The sequence below is a fragment of the Mercenaria mercenaria genome, chromosome 15, assembly GCF_021730395.1.
Source record: "Mercenaria mercenaria strain notata chromosome 15, MADL_Memer_1, whole genome shotgun sequence".
NCBI classification, from domain to species: Eukaryota; Metazoa; Mollusca; class Bivalvia; order Venerida; family Veneridae; genus Mercenaria; species Mercenaria mercenaria.
This window is the reverse complement of record NC_069375.1, coordinates 72,399,223-72,417,605: the sequence shown is the minus strand read 5'-3', so window position 1 is coordinate 72,417,605 and position 18,383 is coordinate 72,399,223. Positions and strand designations below refer to the sequence as shown.

At 34.4% G+C, this 18,383-nt stretch overlaps 1 long non-coding RNA gene across 1 annotated transcript; it reads left to right on the top strand.

The window, feature by feature from the left end:
* Positions 1 to 3,647: 3,647 nt before the first annotated feature.
* LOC128548867 (uncharacterized) lies at positions 3,648 to 4,487 on the top strand. Its single transcript, XR_008367266.1, has 2 exons — positions 3,648 to 3,816; positions 4,089 to 4,487. It is a non-coding gene; the product is annotated as an uncharacterized LOC128548867 (long non-coding RNA).
* Positions 4,488 to 18,383: the final 13,896 nt, after the last annotated feature.

Here is an 18,383-nt window from a genome sequence, read left to right as displayed (position 1 = left end):
TCTTTTTGTTGTGGGCCTACTATGTAAATGCGTGTTTCTGTGGCTGTGTTTTTGTGCCTCCGAGAAATCTACCCTTACCTATTATCTTTTGTAATGAAAAAGAAACTTTAGTGTATGACGTGGCTTTAAAAGTTTTTAACCTTTCAGCTGTAAGTTCATGCAATTACACACGTACTTATCACAAGTGTTTGACATACATGACGTGATAAAAATAATCTTTGAAGGTTTACCTGCTGTTTTTCCTCGTGCGTTAATGATTTTCCTGAAACTTTCTTGTTCGACTCATTATTTTTATCTTCATTATTATGACAAAAATGAAAGATAAATACTTTCAGTCATTTAGATAATGTCCAGCCATGCAGACAATGTTACAATTGTCATATCACTGGTGTTATTATAGTTGGTCTAGTTGAGACATCATGAACTTTAACACACTGGATAACCGGCTATCCTGACGCCCGCTGGAAATGTAGTCCAGCTGGAAATGTAACCCAGCTGTAAAACGGTAGATAAAGTTTTTCATTTATTTCTATTAAAACGAAGCCAATTCTTGCAAATCAACTCGACAGTTTTGTCAAGGAATGACCATGGCTTACATTTACAATTTCTGGGTCAAATACGATCGTTACGTTTTGAGATATTTGCTAACAATGTTTTCAGTTTGAAAAAATCGAGCAAAATTCCAAAGTTTTGCGCAGATTGTTTTGTTTATGAACAACCTGTGAAAACTTTAACTGGTTTAACAGATGTATCATCGGCAACACATGTTTGAAGTTTAAAAATAAATACTTAAAAATCAGTCCATGCATGTAGAATCAGAGCCCGGACAAGACACTGCGGGCGGACGGACGGACGGACGAAAGGAACAAAGCAACTTCTAGACTCTGAAGCACTAAACAATGATAATGAAATCATACAGAATTACTCGACATGGCAATAAGGACCATACATAAGTATATAGAAACTGTCTACTGACTGCAAGTATACACATTTTACACAAATGAAAGATGAATGAAATCGCAAAAGCACTACACAGATACAAAATATGCATAAAGAAGAGACACAACGGGGCATATAACATGTCTACAAGACAGTTTTTACTTTTGTACAGCTGTATTCTCGATAGCCGTCAGCTGACTTCAACGACTGCCTATTTCAAATACAGCGGCCGTTTTCGACAGTCTTTTTTTCTCGACCATGCCTATTTAACGGCTAATATACTTTTTCAAGAATAATGTAGAACCCGGAAACTTCACACAAATGTTCCGAAAGGACACATCTCTTAAACCAGGTGACAGAAGTTTTCACAGGTTGTTCATAAACAAAACAATTTGCGCAAAACTTTGGATTTTTGCTCGATTTTTCAAACTGAAGAAATTGTTTGCGAATATCTCAAAACATAACGATCGTATTTGGCCCAGAAATTGTAAATGTAAGCCATGGTCATTCCTTGACAAAACTGTCGAGTTGATTTGCAAGAATTGGCTTCGTTTTAATAGAAATGAATGAAAAACTTTACCTACCGATTTACAGCTGGGTTACATTTCCAGCTGGGTTACATTTCCAGCGGGCGTCAGGATAGCCGGTTATCCAGTGTGTTTAAAGACTCAAAATATTTCGTATAAAGTATACTGAAACGTTTTGATCACGAAGTTCCTACACGACTAGAACAAGTTTAAATCCAAGGTTTTAATAACGTATTTCTGTAATAAATGGGTCACATTACATATTAAAGAAAATGACATTACTCTTTTTTGGAGACACTTGATTTGGCACGATGTCCTTTTTAACGAGACTGCTTACATATTGTATAATAGGGAAACTGCCTTAGTGACCAAAGGATTTAAAATGGATTTTCGAATTGTGATATAGCATGTTTGTATATTACTCAATTCGTTTTTCCTTGTTATTTCTAAAGCGGCTTTATACACTTCATAACGAAAAGGATTACACATGTTAAACTATTTATACTTTGAACAAGAGTCAATTAGGGGGAAATAAAAAAACAAACAAGGACGTTTTTAAGTATTTAACGATATATCGTCATCATGTTTGAAGAGACGATAAGGTCATACTTGATTTACACTTCAGCCTAATACTTATTATTTGTATTGTTTTTTTACAGCTCTAATATACAATTTGATGCATTTCAGCAATAAGATCAAGCCTTTATAAATGTTAAATGTTTTCATTTTGCTCTATGAAGATTTGAAATGAAAACTTCAGTATCTGTTAAATTGTTATGCAGGCTGATTTGTACTATATGTCGCAGCGACTAAACAACAAACGTCATTCAAGCTACTCGCACAAAGTTTTAGTGGATCTTTTCACCATAACCATTTCGACCAAGTTTAGCATCTACTGTATATATGACACTGGGTGAAGATAAAGGTTAGATATTGGTAAATTTGCAAGAAAGATTTATATTTTCTACATGATTTCAAGCGATGCTACGGCTTACTACCTTCTACAAAGTATATTTGGTTATTTGTAAAAATGTCTTGCAAAAATCATATGTCATTAAGTTTGCTCTACTAGTCACTTTCAAAGTACTCACTTTTTATGGATTTTGATAGAAATTAATTTTCGCCTAAAATGTGAGGGTTAGTCCCATTAAGGCGCCCTACCGAATGTTGGTATTGCACGTCGCCGAACGGCCCAAACGTTGCCTCAACAAAGGTCGCCCCAAACGTCGTCCGCAAAACATTAGCCTTCCGAACGTCGCCTCGTAGAATACCACCCAGCCAAACGTCGACAAGCTGAATGTCGACCCGAAAAAACGCCGCCTGTTCGTCAGGGCAACGTCCGGGGGGCGACGTTCGTCGATGTGGTGGTGCCATTACGATGTTCCGCGGTGCAGTGTTCCGCTGAGTGCTATAACGATATTTGTCGTTGTGTTGCTGCAAAACATCGAAATAATGAAATGGCAAAATTCTCCCACCATACAATGTACACTTATGCTTTCAAGTACAACACTAAAATAACTCTTCTTTTCCTTGTACTAACCATGAAAATGATTGAAACACAAGAAGAACGAAACTATTATATTATTATTTCCTTTTGAATACAAGAAAAACTGTACAAGAAAAACGCTGTGTATTTCTCTTACATTTAACTGCATGTGCATTTTCTTTTTAATTTCCGGTATCTTAACTTTCAAAGATCATACTGATTATTAATATTTATGCTCAAAGTAAAGCGTCTTAGTCTTCCGATCCATCTGTATTGTTTGCATCGTACAATTCATCAAGACTGTGGAAATTTCTCCTAATTTAGATTAATAGGTCCAGTACATTGTTTTATGTTAAACCCCTTTCCAACACTGAGAAATTGTACTAATGTTGGTACCTAAAATTATTTTGGTCCAGTGTTGTTCGGTACCACGGACTCTATTCAGTGTGGTTTATGACAGCCGGAGTTTCTACAGAAACTGGAAAACCTTTTTATTTTTGTTTCATAGTAATTTGGTATTAGTCGAACGATTTCACTTAAACACTTATCGTTGAAGTGATCGCACGTGTTCGGGAAAAAAGGTACTGGCAAAACTTGCAACGCCAAATAAGGAAAGCATCGAGGAAAAGAATATGTCAAGTGGTAATGACATAAGCTGAGGTCGGCTAATTGTCAAACACTTCAAGTTATTTCTAATCCTAATTGTTCAAGGAAATTCTATTAGTAGCCTATACTATCGTGAAAGAATACAATCAGATGTGAAAGTACATACTTAAATGGCGGAAGAGATGCTGGCTGTATATAAATGTAAAACTCGACTTATTGGATAACAGAAAGAAGTGCGAGCTGAGCTGCTGGTACAAGGTATGTGTATTTTTAATTAAATTCTTATTTTTCTCTCAAAAGATTGCATCTATTGCAGTGATAAGCAAAGCAAAGCACTTTTAACTAAATTTTTGAGCGTTGTGGAGTTCAAAAGGAGTTTGTATATAACATGGTAATTACATTCTGAATTTCACTTTACTCTGAAACTAACTATCTAAAACTGGTGTCTTTGAATGAAATCTGGTTGAAAAAATCTGAAGGCAAATTATAAAAGAAAATTACAACTTAGATTTGAATATCATTTATTTCAGATCGCTTGTAGCATTGAGTAGAAGAGGAACACAGTTTTCTACTTACCACGGAGCGATAATGTACCACTCTCTTTTGTTATCAGCCTTGTGCGTCATTGGTTTGACAGCAGGTGTTATTAAAGGTACGACTAAAATAGATGTATTTTGATGATGAGTAGCAGCTTGTTATAAGCTTCCACACCAGTTATTAGTGTGTCAACGCGGCAGTATTCTCGATGTGTAGCTTATTTACCATATCTATAGATCAAGAAAATGTTTCTTTATGAAAATTACATATCATATCGTTACATATAAGCCAAGATTATACATTCTTATTTCCTGGTAAGACTTTTAACCTTATATATCTAGGACGTTAATTCTTGCTTCCGATATAAATTTTATCAACAAGAACGTATCTAATGACGAGAAAGTTGGTTACTTATTCCTTATTCCTTATTCCTTTTTCGAATAAGGAATAAGTAACTAGGTACTTTTTGTTACTTATTCCTTATTCTAATGCGAATAAGTAACAGACACATTAACACCAGATAAAGTCTAATCTCCTACAAAAACGTGTTCTGAACACATCTCATATCTAGCCAAATATCAAGATGTCAGTTTAGTACGTATAACTTTATCAGCTTAGTGAAAAAAGTCTATACATTAAACAAAATTATTTATCTGTTTTAGAACAAAGAGAATGACTACAAGACCATAGATTTAGATAAAAATAGCTACGAAAAGCTTGGCGCAATACACAGCTGTTCGTCTGTTAGGCGCTCCGCAGTGCCAAATGACTATCAGACGATTGGCCGTATGTCAGGGGACAGACATTCGCAAGAGGAAAATGGATACATGACACCGGTAGATAGAGGACACGCGGTTTCAGGTCAGACAGAGGTGACCAACCCGTTCTACGATGATTTTGTATTTGGTAAAAACTAAAAAGAAAGAAGAAATGAACTCATTTGAATCCAGATTAATTAATGTGATCATCATATCAATAAGACTTCTCAAAACTTAATTATACTTCATGAGAAAAGAAAACGTAAGCTGTTTTACTTGTATGTGTGCGTGCAAAACTACACAGGAAGATAAAACAATATAAGCATTCATATAGAATATCGCGTTTCTGTGACATGAATATGCATTGACGTCACAGCTGGAGGTCAGTACATAATGTATTCTGATTATTCCACACCTAAATAAATTAAACCAATTGATTTTTTCTTTCTGTCACGTGATGAAAATATAGAAACAATTCTAGCTAAGAGTAATATTGTACATTTTCGCCCTGTCTCATACTTTACTTGGTGTTCGCGAATATGATATTGAAATATTGAGTTTTTAACAAATATTTATCAGTTTCTGCCTGATAGTATTAATACATAACTAGGAATAATTGATACATGAACACCTTGATTATAATATTACATCTTAACATGTTGCTCAGAGTGCTAACCGTACACAGGGTCTTCTTATTGCAAGATGTAAGTTAATTGATGGGGTTTTATATGATTTATTTACTAAATTGTTTGATTCGATTGTGTGGCCAGTTATTAATCAAAGAACATCTATTTAGGGAACTTAATTATTTTCTTGCATCAACGCTGTGCAAAATCGTGTCATGAGATGTTTTCCTGGTGTTGGGAAATATACTCCAAAATCTGCTGTAGTGGGAGAGTGGGATAAATGGCTGGGCAACCTAGTATTGTCCATCAATGGAAAAGTATTTCAAACTACTGTTACCGTCTTTCTTGCCTGAATCATACCAGGCTGAGTAAACGTGTAACACTCTGGGCTCAAAATAGATTTGGTATATCTTGTAGAAATTGGTACTTTATTGTTAAGAAACAATACCGGCATCTTAAAATCAACAGTTCTTGTAACCTGAATGAAAGATAAGTGAACATTATTTTGTTAAACTGGTGGAAGAAAAGTGTATAAATTTATTTGTTGTTGCTTGGCTTGAGTCAGTTCATAGTCTTAATAGTAGAGCTGACAGAGGTCGCAACAGGCTTCGGACATACCAACTTTTTAAAACTGATTTTGACACTGAAATGTACTGTAAATTGATATTACCTTTTAATCACAGGTCAGCTTTCACTAAATTACGATGTGGTGTTGCGCCGCTTAGGATTGAAACTGGAAGATATATAAATCTAGGAGTAGAGGAAACCGCACTTGTCCATTTTGTGATGTACATGTAGTTGAGGATGAAAATCGTGCAATTCTAAACTGTTCCCAGAATGATGATATTATGTTTCCCTTATTAGAAAAAGCCTCTGTTGTTTGTGTTACCTATAGATTGCTATCCAAGACAAACCAGTTTATAACACTGTTTACTTATCCGACATTGATACGTTTATGTGCCAAAACCTTTTTTAATATATTACAGCAACACAATATGTATCTTTGTAAGTAGTGTTCGTAATGTACATGAGCGTCTTTGTAAAATTATTTTTGTTCTGTAAATGTTGCAGTTGGTTACAATTCGACATTATCAAAGCGGGTGTTGATTTCTTAATGTAAATTGTTTAAAAGGCACTTTATGCATGGTTTGAATTGTAGCAACAGTTTAGCAACATTTACAGAGCTTAAGTATCTTACTGGGAGTGTTTTGATACCTACATATGAATAATGACTTTGAGTCTCTTACAATTCTTTTATTAGAATGGCTATGTGCATTAGATTGTTAAGTATATGTATGTACATAGATGTGACTTAATAAAGATTAAATGTAGACTACTTATATTGTTCTCGCTATTTATATCTGGTTTATTTGGTAAGCTAGGTTATTTGTTCTCGTATTCTAGTTAAGTTAATTATCGGGTTATTTTATCTTTATAGATTATTCTTCTTATACTTATATATAGAGTTATTTTGTTCTACTCTGATATATAGATATTTCTTCTATATTATAAGTTATTTGTTCTTACTATTATATATAGAGTTATTTTGTTCTTACTACTTATATATAGAGTTATTTTGTTCTTACTACTGATATATAGAGTTATTTTGTTCTTACTACTGATATATAGACATATTTTGTTCTTACTACTTATATATAGAGTTATTTTGTTCTTACTACTTATATATAGAGTTATTTTGTTCTTACTACTTATATATAGAGTTATTTTGTTCTTACTACTTATATATAGAGTTATTTTGTTCTTACTACTTATATATAGAGTTATTTTGTTCTTACTACTTATATATAGAGTTATTTTGTTCTTACTACTTATATATAGAGTTATTTTGTTCTTACTACTTATATATAGAGTTATTTTGTTCTTACTACTTATATATAGAGTTGTTTTGTTCTTACTACTTATATATAGAGTTATTTTGTTTTGTTCTTTACTTTATTATAGAGTTTTTAGTTTTTACGTATATATAGTATTATAGGCTGCGTTAACTAACATTATCCTGAGTTCTTGTCCAGTACAAACTGTTTCGCAGTTAATGTCAGCTTCCCACTATGAATAGAGTGGGACTTTGTTTTCACACATATGTCGTTTAATTAGGGAACTACCGCGGTCGATCAACCCGGATCGTAGAACGCTACCTTGACTAACGGCGGTTAGGTTTGCTCTCTATTATATAGACTATTGTCTATATTATGAGTTTGTTCTTATACTTATTAGAGTTATTGTTTTACTAATATATGTATTTTGTTCTTATATTATAGAGTATTGTTCTTACTCTATTATGGTATTTGTTTTATTAAGTTATTGTTCTACATATAGATTATTTTTCTTTCATATTGAGTTATTTGTTTCTATAATAGAATTTTTTGTCTCTATTATATAAGAGTTTCGACTCGACTATAGGTATAAGGAGAGCTACCTACTCGCCCCGTCGGCTCGGGTCGGCGTCTTTCCGCTCCCAACCTTGGTTAAAGTTTTGGTGCACTTTCTCTTTTTTCAATATATCTCTGTAATAACTTGATGGATTAGATTCAAACTTGAAATACTTATTCCTCATCATCATCCACATCATCTGACATAAGGGGCCTGGCCATAACTCTGGCACCAATATTTCATGAATTATCCCCCCTTATCACATAGATTTTCAGGTTAAAGTTTTGATGCACTTTCACTCTATCTCTGTTATTACTGAATGGATTTGATTCAAACTTGAAATAGTTGTTCAACATCATCACCCACATCATATGACACAAGGTGCATAACTCTGGCACAATGTTTTCATGAATTATTCCCCCTTTTTACTTAGAATTTCAGGTTAAAGTTTTGGTGCGCTTTAACTCTACCTCTGTTATTACTGAATGGATTTGATTCAAACTTAAAATAGTTGTTCAGCATCATTACCCTTATCATATGACACAAGGTGCATAACTCTGGGACCAATTTTTCATGAATTATTTGCCCTTTTTACTTAGAATTTTAGGTTAAAGTTTTGATGCACTTTCACTCTCTCTCTGTTATTACTGAATGGATTTGATTCAAACTTAAAATAATTGTTCAACATCATCACCCAGACCATATGGTGCAAGGGGCATAACTCTGGCACCAATTTTTAATTAATTATTCTCTCTTTTTATTTAGAATTTTAGGTTAAAGTTTTATGCACTTTCACTCTATCTCTGTTATTACTGAATGGATCTGATTCAAACTTAAACAATTGTTCAACATCATTACCCTTATCATATGACACAAGGTGCATAACTCTGGGACCAATTTTTCATGAATTATTTCCCCTTTTTACTTAGAATTTTAGGTTAAAGTTTTGATGCACTTTCACTCTGTCTCTGTTATTACTGAATGGATTTGATTCAAACTTAAAATAATTGTTCAACATCATCACCCACACCATAAGGTGCAAGGGGCATAAATCTGGCACCAATTTTTCATTAATTATTCCCTGTTTTTACTTAGAATTTTAGGTTAAAGTTTTGATGCACTTTCATTTTGTCTCTGTTATACTGAATGGATTTGATTCAAACTTAAAATAGTTGTTTAACATCATCACCCACACCATATGACACAAGGTGCATAACTCTGGCACCAATATTTAATGAATTATTCCCCTTTTTGCTTAGGATATACTTATATAGTGTTTTGATACATTTTATCTTTACCTCTCTTATTACTTTAAGTTGATATTTTTGACATAGACCCAGGCTATTGTGCAATATCTTCATCCACAATTGGAGTCATTAAACACTCCAGTGACAGCTCTAGTTTCCTCAGATGTGCCCAGTTTCACTATCCAGCATCGAAATAGTCGAGCGCGCTGTCTCCTGTGACAGCTCTTGTTTTCTTACTATTTATGTATAGAGTTTATTGTGTGTATCTTTTACCATTTACAAGATTTCTTGAATAAAATAATCGACATGTATAGTATCTAATTGTTGTATTTTTTGTTTGACATTTGACAGAAATTTTACCAATATTTTTCCAGTTTGAAAGTAGACATAGTACTAGAGATAATCCTACCCTGCATCTACCTGTACACGTGCAAGACACAAGTTAATAGCTACAACGAAGTGACTGCATGGTTAAAAACTTAGTGATAAGTCATTTCATTGTAATTTCAAATCTAATATTAAATATTGAAGAGTTGCTTCTTGTTTTTTATATATGATGTGTGATATGGTACAAATAACATTATATCTAAATTTCAGCTGAAATATTGGATCTGAATTTATTTTATTAGACTTAAAAAGCATTTTCCTGGTATCATGCAATATGCATGTATTTGACATTTTCTTTGCTTTGAGAAAATGTTCTTCCGGCAATATAATCAAGGTATTAATTTGGGATTTATATATATTGATTCAATGACATGATATCGGTAGGACTAACTTGCAAGAGCGGCTCCATGGATTATTAATATAAATAGTTCTGAAAGTCTTAAAAAAAACAACGCTTCAAAATGATCAAATCAAGACTTCAGTACTAATTTATATCAAGTTTTATTTGATTTGAATAGAATGAGAACAGTAAAAGGAACTAAAAACAACAGTTATTCACGGTGAAGGACCGACGGACGACGGATACCGTATGCCTCACGGGCCTTCGACACCCGGGGGAATACAAACACTGCTGGTGGTAGTTCTATTCAGATCAATAATTAGGGGACGGCCCCTGACAAATAGCCTGTCATGCACAAAACTACCCTTTCCGTATATGAGCATTTTCGATCCTTTTTTCTATTTTCATTCAAAGACAACTTCCCTCGAGTGTGCATGAAATTTAGTGACGAAATTCCCACGAGTACTTAAATTACTTTACTGAATTGCAAGTTTCAGAATCAAATATATAGACTGCAGCTACAAAATACTTCAAATTGCACAAAAACGTTATATTTCAAAACTTTAAAGATAGTCTCATGATCCAAGGCACATTTCCGACAAACCAGCTGATGTCTCATTGAATCCTACTGGTTTCCCCACTGGCGCCAGACCAGAAAGAAAATGCCACTGTACAAGTTATACCATACCCCTAGGTATACTATAATTAGACTGGTGCATGATGGAAGATAAATTACCACGTGTACAGTATGTCATAGTAACCATTTGTCGAACTGCGTGTTTTAGGTGAGAAATGTATGGAACAGAATTAGGGCAACTACTCCATTGTGCCTTCGTACATCCAATCTTGCGATTTATATATATATGCATTTGTGATTCTCATGTTCACATTCTTCCTTCTGACATCCCATTTTGCATTGTTACATGACCGTTTGTGCATCTTATGTTTACGTGTTTTTTTCTAACATTCATACATGCTTAATGGTTTCATTTTAATAACATGGTTACTTCTTCATTCGTCTATGACATTATCTTGCTTTCGGTCATGCTGCAATGTGACATGCATCACTCGGTGTATTAACTTGTAGTTAATCTAGACACTCCTTCCCCATGTGTTTATGTTGTCTATGTGCTGATGATATGGACGGAAGTGGCTCCTGGACGGGTTGAACAGCTAACAAAGTTAAAGACACACACAATCTCCCTTGTCACTAAGCAGAATGCAGCAAAGCACTAAGCATAATGAGTTTACCATAATGTACATCTCGCATTATGATACCAGAGGGCGCTTTTATCTTCGTGCTCGGAAGCTTCCGCTAAACCACGGTAAAAAATACGACACTGTGCATTTTGGCTATGTTTCCGGTGATCGGACTTAACCTGTTTAATTTGTCAAGGCGTCCGGTAATCAAGTTCGAAAAGGCCTGTGTATCATCAAACATGTACGTTTGTTATTTATTGCATTAAGTCTATTGAGATACCATTCGTTTCTAAAAGTAGCATTATTCATCGATTTTTTTGACAGACAGCTGCGTTTACTATCCATTAAAAATCTTACATTTAACTGTTAATTATGTTATGTAAGAGTATTGAACTTAAAAAGTTTCGGTGCTGCGGGTGATACAGCGTTGGCCGAGTAAACTTTTAGTCGTAAGTTCAAATCCAGCTGGCGGCACATTTAAAAAAAAAAAAACTCTTTTTTTTCGATTTCTTTTTAGTTCTAAAACGTGATTTCTGTTGGTTTGCTGAAAAAAATGTATTTATTTTATTCAGTTATACAGAAAATGATCATAAAGATGAAACATGATGAAACATCTGGTAATGACCAAGTGAACTTTTGATTCTTACTTAAATGGGTTCTACGTAGCTTAAACATATTTCCTACTGCAATTTTATCCAAAAAAAAAAATAGTGGTATTCTAGTCAGATGTTTTTAGAAGAAAAATGTTGTAAAAATCACATTATAAGGTATATATAAATAAACATGTAAATATATTGTATATTGCCTCGGTTTGATGATTTTTGGAACTGATATATCTTGATGATTAGTGGGCTATATATGTAATTTAGCGGACTGAAATGTACTCGTTTAATGCGAATGTTTGTGTCTACATACATTTCTCCCTATACATGTAAATCTGTTTTAGTACTTTAAATTTTGCCAGTGCTTGGTTTATACTTTAACCATGTAATTCTTCAGCCCACCCCAAAACACGCACACGCACACGCGCACAAACATTCATGTTTATGAAAAAGACTCAGACTCAGATAATAAACATTTTTGAGGAACTAACTATAAAGGCCATTTCACATATACATACTCCGAACCGGAACCGGAAATTAGAATGCATTATTGTAACGATTACTAAATGCATAAAGGTAAGTAATTCCGTTAATATGCAAATTTGTAAACCTGTCAATTGTCATTGGAGTAAAAGGACAGTATATAGGCGCAATAAATCACCTTTGGTGATGAGCTAGCTTTTCACCGACGGGATTTGTGTGTGTCTGTCCGTGTGGATGCTAGTACATGGCACTTAAACGTTACAAATGGTGGTAGCGGTGGGATGAAGTCAACTGCCGGACTGGAGTTGCCTTATCTATGCATTTCCTAGGCCAAATCTCGGGACGAGATTTCTCGGAGGGGAAAGTAATGTAACGATTGCTGAATGCATAAAGGGAAGTAATTCCGTTAATATACAAATTTGTAAACCTGTCAATTGTCACTGGAGTAAAAGGACAGTATATAGGCGCAATAAATCACCTTTGATGATGAGTTAGCTTTTCACCGACGGGATTTGTGTGTGTCTGTCCGTGTGGATGCCAGTACATGGCACTAAAGTGTTACATTATTATCAAGGCCTAACTATAGTAAAGGAACCAGCATGGTAGCCATCTGGTCCAGTCGCGTAATGGCGGACAGGTTTTTGAACACTAATTTTTCACTTGGCATGGCTACAGAGGTCTAAATTAAAGCTGGTTTCTGTTTAAATTTCATTGTGGATGCATTTTTGACATGTTGGTAGAAAAAATGGGAGAGGAGGTTGTATTTGGTGAAGTGAAACTCAATTTTAGTATGAGTAGTACTTCCAGGTCACAGCAGTGTGATTTTGATGTAATTTTACAGTAAGCAAATGTGACAAGAGAAATCTCTCTTAGAAGATACATGACCCCTACTTTATTCTTCATTTTATATCAGTATTATCATAACTCTTTAAAATGAGGTTAGGATTTGTTCTCTGAAATGGGTCTAGCTATGTTAGGTAGCTCTTTAAAAATGTCAGTTTTATATAGAGTATACAGGGAATAATATTTACTGGTGTGTGACCTCAATAGGCCATTTCACATATACGTCGAAACGGAAACCGAAACGGAACCGAAAACATGCACAAATTTAAATTATAGCTCTATTACCAAAGTCGGGCCGAAAATGTAAAAAAGTCATGTTTTTTTTTCCACAAGTTAGTTTATTATGCTTCCCGAATGGGAAAGCATATAGCCACCACTTCGTTTGTCCGTCTGTCCTGCACTTCTTATTTTGGACATTTCTCAGCAGCCACTGACTGGAATTCAGCGAATCTTCATAGGATGTTTCACCTCCAAGAGGAAATGCGCACGTTTTCTTCATGTTCTGGTCGGATGATTTTTTTCACTGAGTTATTGCCCTTTGATTATTCAACATTAGTATGCTATTTAGTACCATTTCTTATCCGAAGTATTCGTTAGCAACCACTGGCTGGAATTCAATAAAACTTCATTATAAGCTATACTTTTAAGAGGAGATATGCATATTGTCTTCATGTACCGGTCGGATGATTTTACACAGAGTTATTGCCCTTTGATTATTCAACATTAGTAAACTATAGCACCATCCTTGTCCAGAGATTTCCTCACCAACCCTAGGCTGATATTTAGCGAAACTTCATGGGAAGTTTCACTCAACAAATGCTTACTAGAGTTCCAAGAAATTTCTTTGGAAGCTTCACTACTAAAACGAGGTATGTGATTAGTCGGTGAATTCCTCTTTTGTACTTTTAATATGCAATAATCATACTTTGGGGAACATCCATCGGTTTTACGGTTATTAACTTGTTTTTTCCTCTGCTAATGCAAAACAACGCTAAATATCACAGGGTCATTGTGCAATTCCTAAACGAGATCGTGGTATTCTCCCTTTGTGTATCACACTACCAATTTCATTCTCCGCCGTCTACTCCGGTGTCCTTTTATTAATAATACCCAAGCAGTGAAAACTCTAACCGATTCCGAAACGAAAAAAAAACCGGTTCGGTGTATGTGTGAAATTACCTTTAATAATCGTTGTGTCAATCAACGAAATTAAATCTTAATAAAGAAGTTCCTGTTCTTTTATCTTGGCAAGTGGAACTCTACTTTTTCATTTCCAAACAAAATAGTCGTTTTGAGCAAATCCATGATTTTTTTACACACAAAATTATTTTTTTTTACAATAAATACTACTGATACAGATATAGCGCTACATTACATCTCAATTTAAGGCTATCAAAAAAATATATATACGCTCGTCCGCTCTTTGCAGGGTGCGTATGTGGGGAGGCAATTAATTCAATTTCTGATTTCATGTTGACATAATCTAATGAAACAGAAATAAAGCTAAAATTAGAAATAATTGCAAATTCAACGTGAAACAGTACAAAAACGCATATCTGAATGTTTACACATTGCAGCACCAAACCTAATAGTCTGTTCACACGACACTGGTGTTTACTGTCGGTGTGGTTTAATCTCGGATCAATCGTTTCATCTTAAAACAAAGTATGCTATTAAATGCCAAATTATTCAAGTTTGTAAAACTGATATTTAGACTTCTGATATTCAAATTGTTTGAAAACTGTGAAGGTAAAAACAATATTCATTTACCTATATGACTATATTTTCATTCGAATGTTTTTAAAAAATGTTTTTATATAAAATTGTTTTCGAAAGGTAAGTGAACAGTAGGGTGTTTTGCCTTCCCTACTGCTTCCCCTAGTGATTTACTGTTGCCATAAGCGGTGAGGTTAGCTAAAGTTACACAATATATATGTGTCTAATTTTCTAAAAATGAGAAAATACGACGTTTCTGTAATATCATCTTGGTCAAACTTTTATCCACATGTTGAAACTGACATCTTGGACTTTCCTCGATGTATTTCCAGTTGAAATGTGAATTAACTAGCAAGTATTGACAATATGTACGAAACTGTATCTGTAGTTGGGCGCCAAATGTAACTTGGGCATACCTTTTTGGCATATTGTTTATTTGGGAATTAACTGTCCATAAAGTTCTGTTTTGTAGAAACGACTAAAACGAGGGTAGGTTCACAGTTTCTTTTTAATAATACTTGCTAAGTTAATGCATTGTAGAACACGTAAGATGTCATAACGAACATCGTAGAACCAAAGTTAACGGTGTAGAATTACGTCCATAAATACATACGTAAGCCTCATAAATATACTTGTATAATAATAAACACAATATAGCATATTCATTAAACACCTTGTTACATGCTTTAATCAATGGATCTAGTGGCCATTAATAAATTGCACTATAAATAAAACATATGAACAGAAAATAGAACAAAACAATACTTTACACAATACAAAGCAAACATGTACATTATACATAAAACTACATTTTCACTCATTCTCTCTGACTAGTGCTGGTTACGTAGAAAAAACACTCAAGCCTGTGGTAACCACCTAATACCCAGGTTACTGCAAACAATGGTGAAACAGTGTAAAGATTATGCATGCTTTGTGACACTCATGAATGTTAAAGTTAATTAAAGAATAATGCTGCCATCTTGAACTTTAGCAATTCTTACTCAAAATTCCAGATTTCTAAAATTAAGCAAATGCACGTCTTACGAAGTCAAATACACAATAATTTACTGCAAACACAGACCAAGCAATTGCAAAACAAATGTAAAAGATACTAACCATAATTTATTCCAATAAAAACCTTAAAAACTTAATTTAAGGACGTATGCTAGAATTTGGTGCGAAAATTTTCCCAATAACAGAATTTCTTTAAACTTTGGATATTGAAGGACAATCATCTAAGAAACAAAAACATGCAATAAAAATCATAGGTCACCGGTATCGAAAAAGAGTTATCTGCCCTTGAAAACGGCATTTTCCCCAAAAAGATTTCGCCCATCTCATATACAGGGAATTCTAGCGTACGCCTTTAAAACACAGATCGAGTACACAACTTTGCAATCACTCCGCATGATTTCAACAAGCTTTCTGAGCATAATGACTGAAAACGCCACCTACGGCGTGAATTATTTCAAGTAACTCTAACGGATGAAAACTGAAGTATTTGGTCAAAGGGAAGGAACTCTACCTCAACATGGTCAGACACCACTAAATCAAACCGTAGGTCACACACCTGTAAATAGTTTTCCCTATATACAAGTATTCTATATAAAACTGACATTTTTTAAAGAGCTACCAAACATAGCTAGACTCATTTCAGAGAACAAATCCTAACCTCATTTTAAAGAGTTATGATAAAACTGATATAAAATGAAGAGAAAAGTAGGGGAAATGTATCTTCTAAGACAGATTTCTCTTGTCACATTTGCTTACTGTAAAATCACATCAAAATCACACTGCTGTGACCTGGAAGTACTACTCATACTAAAATTGAGCTTCACTTCACCAAATACAACCTCCTCTCCCATTTTTCCTACCAAAATGTCAAAAATACATCCACACCAGTTACAGTTCTAGTTTGTTCTACCTTTTAGCAGATGCTGGTCTGGATATTGACCTTTCACTGATACATGGTCAAATTTCAAAACAAATTTAAATCTTTTCCAAGGACACGGCAGGATAAGAAAGTATTTTTGCTTCCGTCATGATTTTCTTGCCTTATAACGAAATTCGTTCGTTTCTAAATTATAGACATTTATGTTTTTATTTATGATATTTAAAATTGGGTTGAGGCAGTAAAATAAATGTAACAATACCACAGCATCTTTTCCTTTTGTTGAAAGTTTAATATGTCATTGACAAGATATTTTATTCTAAATGCGTTAAGATGTTCAAAAACGTGCCTTTAGCAATATGAAATACATAGTTAAACCTATCGAGAAAGCCCACTGTTACAACCACATTTGTAATAAAAACCAGATTTGTAATAATTATAACATTTCTCGTTTTTATTACAAAAGTGGTTGCAAAGGTTCAACCACATTTGTAATAACCAGATTTGTAATAAAAATCGCAAACACTTTTTTCGAGAGATGTGTTTTCCCACGTGATATTCATGCTTATGCAAGCGTTATTAAGCACGTGCAGGTCGAATTGAACTGTCCTGGGTCATTTAAGACTCCAAATGTTTTACCTGAATTCCTTGTTCATGGACATATTTTACTTTAGAAAATTATTACATTTCTCGTTTTTATTACAAAAGTGGTTGCAAAGGTTCAACCACAGTTGTAATAGCCGTTATTTTGGCGCGATGACATATAATATTATATGTGCAAATACATATGCAAAATATACACATTGATCTAAGCGATATTTAATCTTATTTAGAATAATAGTTAAACCATTTATAGATAAAGACTGATATTCCGCGTGTAGACTATTATATAATAATGGATGTGATGATACATTATTGTACATTCGTGTTGCTTATACATACCAGGCGCGGAGCTGAAATGCCCCTCGGTTTATTCTGAGAAGGGCCCTAAAATAAAGAAAAGAAAATATTTAACTCCTTAAATTTTAAATAAAGCCCTTTGACCTCATTTCGAAACAAAAAATGATCTGCTATGACATCTTTAAACATGCCCATATTTCTCAATCATCTAATTTCAATTCGATTAGATGTTTGTAACATATATGCATTAATTTCGTTAACAGCTGAACACTGAAATATTTTTACATCCGCTCAGACTCCACATAATACCAGACAGTAGTATTTAAAGTAGTACTACTTGCTAGTGTCACGGTATAGAACTTGAATATTAAAACGGGGAGAAAATGTGTAGGCGGCCGGAAAGCTCAGTCGGTAGAGCATCGGACGGTATTCAGAGGCCCCGGGTTCGAGTCCCGGTCTGGCTGCACATTTTTCTCACCCTGTGACATTTGGCGCCCAACATTGGACCGTGACGGCATTACACTGGTTAGTCTCCGACACCTGTAATTGCTTATATATAAAGTACACGCTGAAATTCGAGGACGAATTTCAAAAATGGTGGGGAAATATGTCACGGTATAGAACTTGAATAGTAAAACGGGGAGAAAATGTGTAGGCGGCCGGATAGGTCAGTCGGTAGAGCATCGGAACGATATTCCGAGACCCCGGGTTCGAGTCCCGGTCTGGCTGCACATTTTTCTCACCCTCATGCCAGGAATATACTACCACTTTAGATTTCATACAGTTTGCCGGGTTGTAGTGATGAATATAGCCAGTCTATTCCTCTGATCCGTGACATTCCGTGCAAAGCATGATTGCAAATGATCTAGATACATGTACACTGCTGACTGGTGTACAAAATAAA